The sequence below is a fragment of the Triticum dicoccoides genome, chromosome 2B, assembly GCF_002162155.2.
Source record: "Triticum dicoccoides isolate Atlit2015 ecotype Zavitan chromosome 2B, WEW_v2.0, whole genome shotgun sequence".
In the NCBI taxonomy this organism is placed as follows: Eukaryota; Viridiplantae; Streptophyta; class Magnoliopsida; order Poales; family Poaceae; genus Triticum; species Triticum dicoccoides.
Genome location: NC_041383.1, coordinates 640,100,927 through 640,111,261, shown reverse-complemented (window position 1 = coordinate 640,111,261; position 10,335 = coordinate 640,100,927).

Here is a 10,335-nt window from a genome sequence, read left to right as displayed (position 1 = left end):
GGGGGGGAGGGAAACCTCCCCTAGGCCGCCGCCCCCCCTAGTAGATCTCATCTACTAGGGCCGGCGCCCCCCCTGGCACCCCTATATATAGTGGGGGAGAGGAGGGACTTCATACACCAGCCCCTGGCGCCTCCACCTCCCCCCCGTTACGTCTCTCCCTCGTAGTCTCGGCGAAGCCCTGCTGCTGTGACGCCCTGCATCCACCACCACGCCGTCGTGCTGCTGGATCTTCATCAACCTCTCCTTTCCCCTTGCTGGATCAAGAAGGAGGAGACGTCTCCCGTCCCGTACGTGTGTTGAACGCGGAGGTGCCGTCCGTTCGGCGCTGGTCATCGGTGATTTGGATCACGTCGAGTACGACTACATCATCACCGTTCTTTTGAACGCTTCCGTGCGCGATCTACAAAGGTATGTAGATGCATCTAATCACTTGTTGCTAGATGAACTCCTAGATGATCTTGGTGAAACGAGTAGGAAAATTTTTGTTTTCTGCAACGTTCCCCAACAGTCTTTGCGTTAATTTATTTTCTTTTTTGGCATAATTTCTCTAGTCTGGTGTTCTTTTTTGGCACGATTTCGACATGGTCTTAGGGTTTAGGGTTCCTCATCACCTCGTAACGTTGTGTCTTACTTTGTATATAAAGCGGGGTAAAAATCATGTTTTGAGATAGAACAAAAGAAATTATTTAGCAGTTGCACATATTTATGGTTAGTATTATGATACACACAACCATAAATTGTCGTGACTCTGATTTCGGAACCCCAGACCCTGGGGCTTCCTGAATGTAACAGAACGTTAACGTGGTGCTTCAGCTTGCAGCTATGTATCGTCGACATCAACGGACTCCAGGGCAATAAACGACGCTGGACTGGTTACTACACTGTCAATCTATACATGATGCTCCGGATTCGAGGCCTCCCCAACGCCTCCCCTGATTTCCAGCGGGCCGTTGCGGCGCACGCCATCGCCGGTGAGGCTCCGCAGGGGGGATGCCTCGGTTGGTGGTGTGGTCGGCTTGCAGCACCTAACGCCGCTCTTCGAAGAGCGTCAGGGCGCCATCCTGCCCTCCCCTGCTCCAACACATGCGAGGGCGCTGACGACTAGTCGGAAGACTATGGCTGGGATCGCCATCTCCAAGACCGGTGGCGGGTTCTCCATCACCAAGCCGCGGGCTGCTGGCCGCCCGAAGGCGGCTTCGGCAACAAAAGCGGCTGAGCTGCTGGTGTGCCGCTCTTTGGGCGTCGTCAAGGACGGGGAGGACGTCACCTCCGCCGCTCTGGACGCGTTTGCGGAGCGTTTCAAGGACCAACTGTCGCTGGACATGATCGTGGCTCTGCGAGGGCTGTTTAAGCTCGACAACAGCAGTGCTACAGGTGTTGAGGATGCTCTCATTGCACATGGAGGGGAAGGCGCTCTTGATCTGGAGACGAACGATGACGGCGCCGCGGCCCAGCAGGCGGCCAACTGAGAAAATCATGTTCGATGTGCACCTGGGATCCCAGTTTCCATATGTTAACACAATTCTATGTTCTGGTAGCTATTTGGTCAGTGTGTAAGGGTAATCAATGGGCCTGGAGTGCCCTGTTAGGTATCTGTTCCATGTGTCAGGATGATGTACGTGCCTGGAGTAGTTGTGTTGGCCTCTGGCCGTGTATCCAAACTGTTCAAGAGCTGAGTTTGCAGCAGATGCTTCACCCTTTTGCCCCCAGACCGCATGTTTTTGTTGTGTGTGTGACTGCTTGCTCTGTCTTCACTATGAAGTTAGACTACAAGGTGCCCCGCGTTTCAATATGTTAGAACAACCGATTAATTTTCTGAGTTGGAACGCAAGGGGTCTGAACTGCCCAGACCGGCATGCCATGGTCAGCGCCATGATCGCCTCATCGTCGTGCCATGTCGTGTGCCTCCAAGAGACTAAGCTTGAAAATGTTGACCAGTTCACGGCAGCCTTCTTGGGGGGCATAGGTTGCGTAGCTTCACGCAAAGGCCTGCAGCTGGCACTAGGGGTGGCATCTTGATGCTCTGGGATGACCTACTTGTGGATGTTTCCTGCATCAACACCACGGCGTTCTGCCTTTCCGCCATGATCAGTGTGCGAGGGATTGACATGCTCTTCAAGATCACCTCCATCTATGGTCCCTCGGACTCCTCTTGAAAAGATGCCTTCTTTGCCGAGCTACTGGCAGAGAAACCACCGACCGGGGTGGCCTGGCTTGCCACAGGCGATTTCAACCAAATCTTCCGGGCGCGAGATAAAAATAAGAGAAATGTCAACCGCGAACCGTTTCAGGGCAACGCTTCACAGTTGTGAGCTCAGAGAGATCCACCTTCAAAACCGGAGATTCACTTGGAGCAACGAGAGGGCAAATCCAACCTTATGCAAGCTTGACTCTTTTTTCTGCAACGTCGAGTGGGACACAACTTCCAACACTCATGTCCTCAATGCGCTCTCCTCCTCTCTCTCCGACCATTATCCGCTTCTTCTTGCCGATGACAAGGGACCAAGAAGGCCTCGGGTGTTTAAATTTCAAAACTTCTGGGCATCCATGCTCGGGTTCACCGAGGTGGTTCAAAAGGCGTGGAACGAGAGGGTCGACCACACCGATCCATACCTCATTCTTTACCACAAGCTCAAGAAGATGGCTCTCCGCCTCTCTGAATGGAGTAGAGGTCTTTTCTCCAAGGCTAAAGTTCACCACCAGGCCGTGCTCTTGGTGATATTTCGCCTCGACATCGCCCAAGAGGATAGGCTCCTCTCCACCGAGGAAATTGAGCTCTGGGCCAGGCTCAAGAGAAGGGTCATCGCCTTGGTGGCGCTTGAAAGATCACACAAGAAGCAATGTGCGAGAATTGCCAACCTTAGAGATGGGGATGCTAATACAAAATTCTTCCATCGCCGAGTCAATGCAAGGCGGAGAAAAAATCATATCCATAGAATTAAAAATGAGCATGGTTGGGTCACCGAGCACAAAGCCAAAGAAAAGATAATCCATGACCATTTTTCCAATGTCATGAAGAGAGGCCCCCGATGCCACAAAGATTTCAATTGGGATGAGCTAAATTTGGAGCCTCTTGACTTGCATGACCTTGGCTCCCCAATGTCCGAGAGTGAGGTTCTGGATGCAATCAACGACATGCCAAGTGACAAGACGCCGGGGTCGGATGGGTTCACGGGCCTCTTCTTTAAGAGGTGTTGGGACATCATTAAGCCTGATCTCATGAGGGTGATCACACATTTTGACTGCCTACACACCTCAAACCTCCAGTGGCTCAACTCCGAAAATGTGGTGCTCTTGTCCAAGAAGGAAGGCGCGGAGGGGATCGCCGACTATAGACCCATCAGCCTCATCCACGCGATCGCAAAGATTATTGCGAAGGTGCTCTCCATGAGACTAGGCCCACACATGAAAAATCTCGTCTCTAATGCCCAAAGCGCCTTCATCAAAACAGAGAAGCATTCATGATAATTTATTGTATGTCTACAACCTTGCCCGGAGCCTACATAAGAGGAAGACCCCATCCCTCCTCTTCAAGCTCGACATCCGCAAGGCCTTTGACTCCCTGAAGTGGGAGTACTTGCTTGACCTCCTCCAGCGACGAGGATTTCCAAGTAAATTCAGGGATTGGATCGCGGCCCTCCTTAGCTCTTCATCCTCGAGGATCATCCTGAATGGTATTGTCGGCTGTCCAATAAAGCATGGGAAGGGGCTTCGGCAGGTAGACCCTATCTCCCCAGTTCTCTTTGTCATCGCCATCGACCCGCACCAAAAAATCCTTGATGTGGCAACAAAGAAGGGGCTCCTCCATAAAATCCAGGGAAGGGGGGCCATGATGAGGACCTCTCTCTACACGGACGACGCGGCCGTCTTCCTGGCACCGATCAAGAAGGATGTTGACAACTTTGCTAGCATTTTGAGGGGATTTGGGGATGTCATGGGTCTTTGCACCAATTTCCAAAAGAGCTCGGTGGTGCCCATTCGTTGCAACCACCTCGATTTGGATTCCCTAACTCAAAGCTTGCCGGCGGCGCAGGCGTATTTTCCCTTGCGATATTTGGGTCTCCCCTTCTTCGTGTGGAAGCTGAAATTGGTGGACTTCCAATTCCTCGTGGACAAAGTGGCAAGCAAGTTGCCAACGTATGATGGCCGAAACATCACCACCATTGGGCAAACGACCCTCGTCAAGTCCGTGATCACTTCCCAAGTGGTCTACCCCGCCACCCCGTTGGTCATACCGCCAACCATCCTCCACAATGTCAACAAGCTTGAAAGAGCCTTCCTATGGTCCGGCTCGGAAAAGACATCGGGGGCCAAATGCAAGGTGAACTGGGAGAAAGTTTGCCGGCCTCTTTCGTACGGTGGGCTTGGGGTCCTGAACACCTCCAATTTTACGAGGGCTCTCCGGTTACGATGGCCGTGGTACGAATAGAAAGAGCCCACCCATGTGATGCGGAGGACCTCAATTTTTTCTATGCCTCAACCACCATCACCGTTGGTAACGGCGCGAGGACACCCTTTTGGGACTCTCTTGGCTTCTTGGGCGTTCGCCAAAAGACATTGCCCCACTCATTTTCGAAGCCTTCAAGAGAAAAAGTTGGAAGGTTAGGGAGGCCCTCAAGCACAACGCGTGGATCCTCAAGATTAAAAACCCCATCAACGTAACCGCCGAGCACATCACGCGGTTCTTCACTCTTTGGATGCTTCTTAACGAGGTCCACCTTGACGAGCTCACCGAGGATGACATCATTTGAAAGCATACGAGCAATGGGCAGTACTCGGCGACTTCCACATACAAGGCGCAATTCCTAGGGATGGTCCTGTCGTCCATGGACAGGATGGTTTGGAAGGTTTGGGCGCCTCCAAAAAAGTTAAATTTTTTGCTTGACTAGCTCTTCAAGATAGAATCTGGACGGCGGATAGATTGGCAAAGCGAGGATGGCCAAATTGTGATGCTTGCCCTCTCTGCAAGAGAGTGCAAGAGTGCGGGCCCCATCTCTTCTACAAGTGCCGCTACACCCGACGCCTTTGGTCTCTGGTCATTGAGAAATTCCCCATGCTCGGGCTCGACACTTCCGCTTGGCCCTTCTTTGAGACGGTTGAAGATTGGTGGGCAAGCACTTGCGTCGAAGGAACGCCACATCGTCAAGCCAAGGCCTCCATCACCATGCTTGTCTCTTGGACAGGTTGGAACGAGCGAAACGCAAGGGTTTTTAAGCATAAGAGTGCCCCATCGCCAATCTTGCTTTCATCCATCTCCACCGAGGCAAACCTTTGGGTTATTGCCGGAGCTAAGAAATTCGGGTCTTTTATCGCGCGTGAGTAATCCGCATGTCGTGTATTTCGGTGGCTTGTAACAAACTCTATTCTCTCTTATTTAATGGATGAGGTAAAGCTTTTGCCTCCGTTTCAAAAAAAAAATATACATGATGCTCTACTGGAAATCCACAGCTAGCTATCTAGCTATAGAGCCTAATTCTCCCGTGCCTTGCCCGCCATGATATTTGCTCGTTGCTTCCTTCCTGTTTACTTCTGTTGGACCATGTGTAATTTGTTGCCGCGTTTGTTCCCTAGATCAAAGATAAGAAATCTTACATTCTTCAGAAGTCGATCCCCACTACTATTAATTCTCTCTACATGCAAACTGTCCACATCAACATCCATTTCCGTGTGGCCACGTCAACACTAATCCTCCACCCGGTCTAGCCATATCATCAATTCAAAATACCTTTTTTTCATTTCTGTGATTTACTCTTTCGTCCGCTTCCTCTTCCATCTTCTGTAACAGCCGAGATAGTTGAAGGGCCATAATCATCCGTCAATAAGACCAAGCAGATGGGAAACGGTGGAGTCACAATTCCAATTCGTCTCTTCCTGTCTCTCTCCAGTATGCCTCTTCCAGTCTTCCTCTAATCCCCATGGAAATCTAGCGCCGCTTGGCTTCCGCCAGGAAGAGGAGTAGCCCGTCCAGGGGACAAACTCTCTGTAGTCCCAATTGAGATCCCCTGCCGCAACTCCTCCTCGCTAGACGGGGTTCGAGGCTGCGAGCGTCAAGTCGCCACCGCCAATGGTGCACCGCCGCTCCAAGTATATCTTGCCTCACCCAGTTTCTGACGACCCAACCCCAACATCCCCCCCTAGGTCTGGCAGCTCCGGCAGCCCGGCTTCTGTTACCTGAAGCGGGATTGGCAACCGAGCAGCCGGGTGCCCGTCTGCAACCATGTCTACGTGGTGCTAGCTGACTACAGATGCCATCGCGGTGCCCCCAGTTCCAGCGGCACATATACACATATCAAGTGAGCAATCACGTATTCACGTGAAGCCAATGGTTCCAGGGACGGGACGCCGGTGGTTCTCCAATCACCCCTGAATCCATTAGATCAATTGAAATCTTCACTCGCCACTTTTTGTGGCCGCCACCAATCACTAGCCAGCCGTGGGCTGACAGTCAGGTCACCCCCAGGGTCTACATCTCGGTGCGTCCTGCCCACTGGTGTCGCAGCCCGTGCCACCGACCCGATCACCGTCGCCACTCCGGTCAGTGCGTCCTCTCCCGAATCCGCATAGTATTTGCTATTACTCATGTTAGACTGACGTGCATCGTCATTGTTTGCGTGCGTGTGTTACTGTGTGCACGAGACACTGGTCGAGACACTGGTGAATAAAAACACGCCGGTAATACAAAGGCCGTGTGTATATTACTGTATGCCGTCCTTTTTTTTGCGGGGAATATATACTGCGTGCCATCCTTAACATATGGTGTTTGCGGAGTGGTGCATCCATGCCGATTTCGTCGTGGTCACCGGCGGGGAGACACGGTGCATAATCAAACTCGAAAAATCAAAATGCAGTAGTACAACCAGGATCCACAGACTCGATCACGAAGAACAATACATGATCAAACAACAGCAATAGACATCCACACGGAGTAACAATTGCTGGACCTAAAATCAGTATGATTTTCAAGCTAGCACGCAACGAGCCTTGCCGAGTGCAGCGGAGCTGTAGAGTAGCCGCGGAGGACCATGACTGGCGAGGCCGGTGGAGCCTCACAGCGCGTGGTGCCTCTATCTGCTGTGTGGAAGACCACACCTGAAAGTGTGGCTTCTCCGGCGTGTCCTGGGTTTCTCCATCGACGACATGAGGCTTACATGATCACGCAGTTGTGGAGATTCTGAACCATCGGAGGAGCAGAACAGGGTTGGCTGAGGGGTCTAGCCCATAATCTACTCATTCGCTTGCTTTTTGAGAACACATGATTGTAGGATTTATAATAATAACAAAACTGCCCTTAGTGCCCCTGGAGGCTTGATATAGCACAAGAGTTTTGCTTTAGTATTGTCTAATCAAGGCCGTTGGACCACAAAAATGAAGGGCTAAAAATGACCGGATGTACTGTAAAAGGAATATAAATTTACACATCCTTTAAAAGAAAAAAATTGACGGTACTTACACATCCTTTCATGACTAGCCAAGCTCAGTTAAGTGTGAAAAAATGTCTTATATTGCCGCTATTTTCGCTTGCATTCACTCCATGATATTCAATGCTTAATTTTGATCACCGATGCTCTTGCACCACATGCAAAATTCTTGGTGCACATCCACAAAATCTTTCTGACAACGTAAGTTTTGTCGTTGTATGCAGAGCGCGGTACGACATCATTTTTTTAGTTATGGTCTAACTGGTCTATTGCAATGTTTGTCTTAAAATCATATTTATTTGGCAAATAAAGTTATTATATTTATGTATTATCATCTGCATATTACTAAGAGCCCCGCAGCAACGCGCGGGGTATCTTCTAGTACTAGTAGTTCTAAAGACCTTTTACAGTACATCGGAATAATATGAGCCATCCATTTCAAGTGATTCAATGGTATATTTTGTTTAAGGGGTAAAATTGGAAGACTTATGCAAAATAAATACCAAACTCTACACCTATTGTGAAATCCGTGTCTTTTCTTCTCTTGCTCTGACGAAACTGCAGAACCGGTTCGGCCGAATACTTTCCGACGGACATGAGATGCAATCATGCAACATAGCGACGATCGTAGATAGTCGATGGATCCATGCCGGACGGTCTTTTTGGCTGAGGAAATTACCATGTACCACATTGATTGATCATGTCATGATGCACTAGTACATACGATATCAGCCGATTGTTTTTCGACGATCAAGCCGGCGGCCGCGGCCGCTGCACACAAGTGACGCAGGCACAAGCAGCGTGGGCATCTCGGATGGAGCAGCGGCAATGACGGCGCTGCTGACCAGGACGCCGTAGCGGGGGCTCCATGTCCTGCTGGTTGATTCGATGCCCGATCGCAGACTTCCAGCTCCCACTTGAAGGTCACGGAAGCCAGCTCTGATCGATTGTTGGACATGCGTTGTTGATCACCGGCGATGGCAACTACCAGGCCGCACCAGGATGGTCACTGCGAGCAATTTTTACAAATTAGGAGACAAAAAAATTGACAAAACTACCCCGCTAATTGACGGCTGACATGATTCAATACTACTCAATTCTGGAGGTAGTATGATGCACCGTAAAAAATCTCTAGTTCTAGACGAGCTAGTGAGTGACATAGCTGATATAAATTTTATCTTTTTGCAACTTTGTGGACGACCCGGATACATGATTCGGATACATGCTAGCTCTAGAACGTTGGGTCGTGCGTCACCCTGTGCGTTCGGTTTATTCGGTATACATGATTCGATTTATACGGTTTTTTAATTTGTACGGTATGAAAATAAAATATGGTTCGATTTTGATATATACCAAACTATTACGGTATGGTTTCGGTATATACCATAAAAACCAAAGTTGATGCGATTGATTCATCTGTTGATGGTTATGGACGTGCTTAGCATTTTAAAAAGAGAAAAATGAGTATGTTAGAAGAAAAAATTACGTGCTTAGTAGTGAATTTGACTCATTTACAAGAAAAAAGACAACTTGTATGGTTGTTCATCTCAAGAAATATAAATTTATTTTTTACTTCGGTTTATTCGGTTAACCGTTCGAATTTTCGGTATATACCATAAAAACCAAAGTTCAAATCAGTATGAAAAGTTCATACCATACCGAAATCAGATACCAAAAAAACCATAAAATTGGTTTGGTTCAGTTTATTTTCGGTATGATTTTTCGATTCAGTTTTCAAATGCACAGAGTGAGTCGTGCGTCTGGGAGTCATTGGTCAACGTGTTAGAGTTGTGTCGAATATTATTGTACAAGTTAGGTTACAGTTGAACTTGGTTTTGGACTGTGTGTAGACAGGGTAGGAGTTGTGTCCTAATAGGACACTTGTATCCTAGGCCTCTCATATATAGTGGGGGTAGACACACGATGTAACCTATGCCAACATAATAGCACCGGAACGCAGGGGAAGCCGGCGGCATGTGCCGGTGTCCAGGGCGACCGAGTGCGGTATTGTGACGGTGTCATCGGGAGGAGCGCCCATAATCAGGCCCCGGGGATATAGCCATATTGGTGAACCTCGTTAACAAATTTCGGTGTCGTGCTCGTGTCATTGCTTGGTCCTAGGTAGATCGACGGAGTGCCTCGAATTTATTCTAACAAGTGGTATCATGAGCAAGGTTACAAGGTCCAAGGGGCGATGAAGTTGATCTAGAGGAATTTCGATGACGTAGATTGGTGCATTGTTGTGAGATCGGAAGCTATCGTCTGTTGAGTTCGGAGCGGATTGGATCGTGGCAACAGGGCAGATCGGAAGCATCGGCGGCAGAATTGGAAGCAATCGGAAGCATGCCGTGGTAGCGCTCGGCAAGATCGAATCTGTTTCGTGGCGGCGGCGTAACGTGGACCAGCGGGACTGCGACGCGTGAGCGGCTGGGATCGGAGGCTGTGCCGGTGTGCTCAAGCGCCTCTGGTGATCTGTGCGGGCCGGTGGGCCAGCGTGGTGTGCTGTCAAAGCTTGGACGTTGGTGGGCTGGCCGGGACGTGATGATCTGGGCGTGAGAGCCAGAGATGCAGGCGATCGGAGGCTGAGGCGCGGTACTAGGAAGAGTTACATACGAGATTTGTTGTTAAACAAAAAAGGAAGCGTCTGCACTAGTGATTGCTAGCATTGGTTGGTGCTATTCATCGTGAGCAAAGAGAGAGAGAGGGGCAAAGTCAAGCATATATGGAGACGTGGTGGAGTTTCTCTATGACCTCGTGCATATGGAAAGACTGCTAGATGGCTTTCCTCATTGGCTCTCTTTGCTTGGTACACATACAAATCATGTACGGGATGACAGTGGTTGTATGCTGCAATTGATAAAGACGCGGAGTCGCAGGTCCAGATGGAGATTGACTGGTTCGATCAGCTACGTGTAAT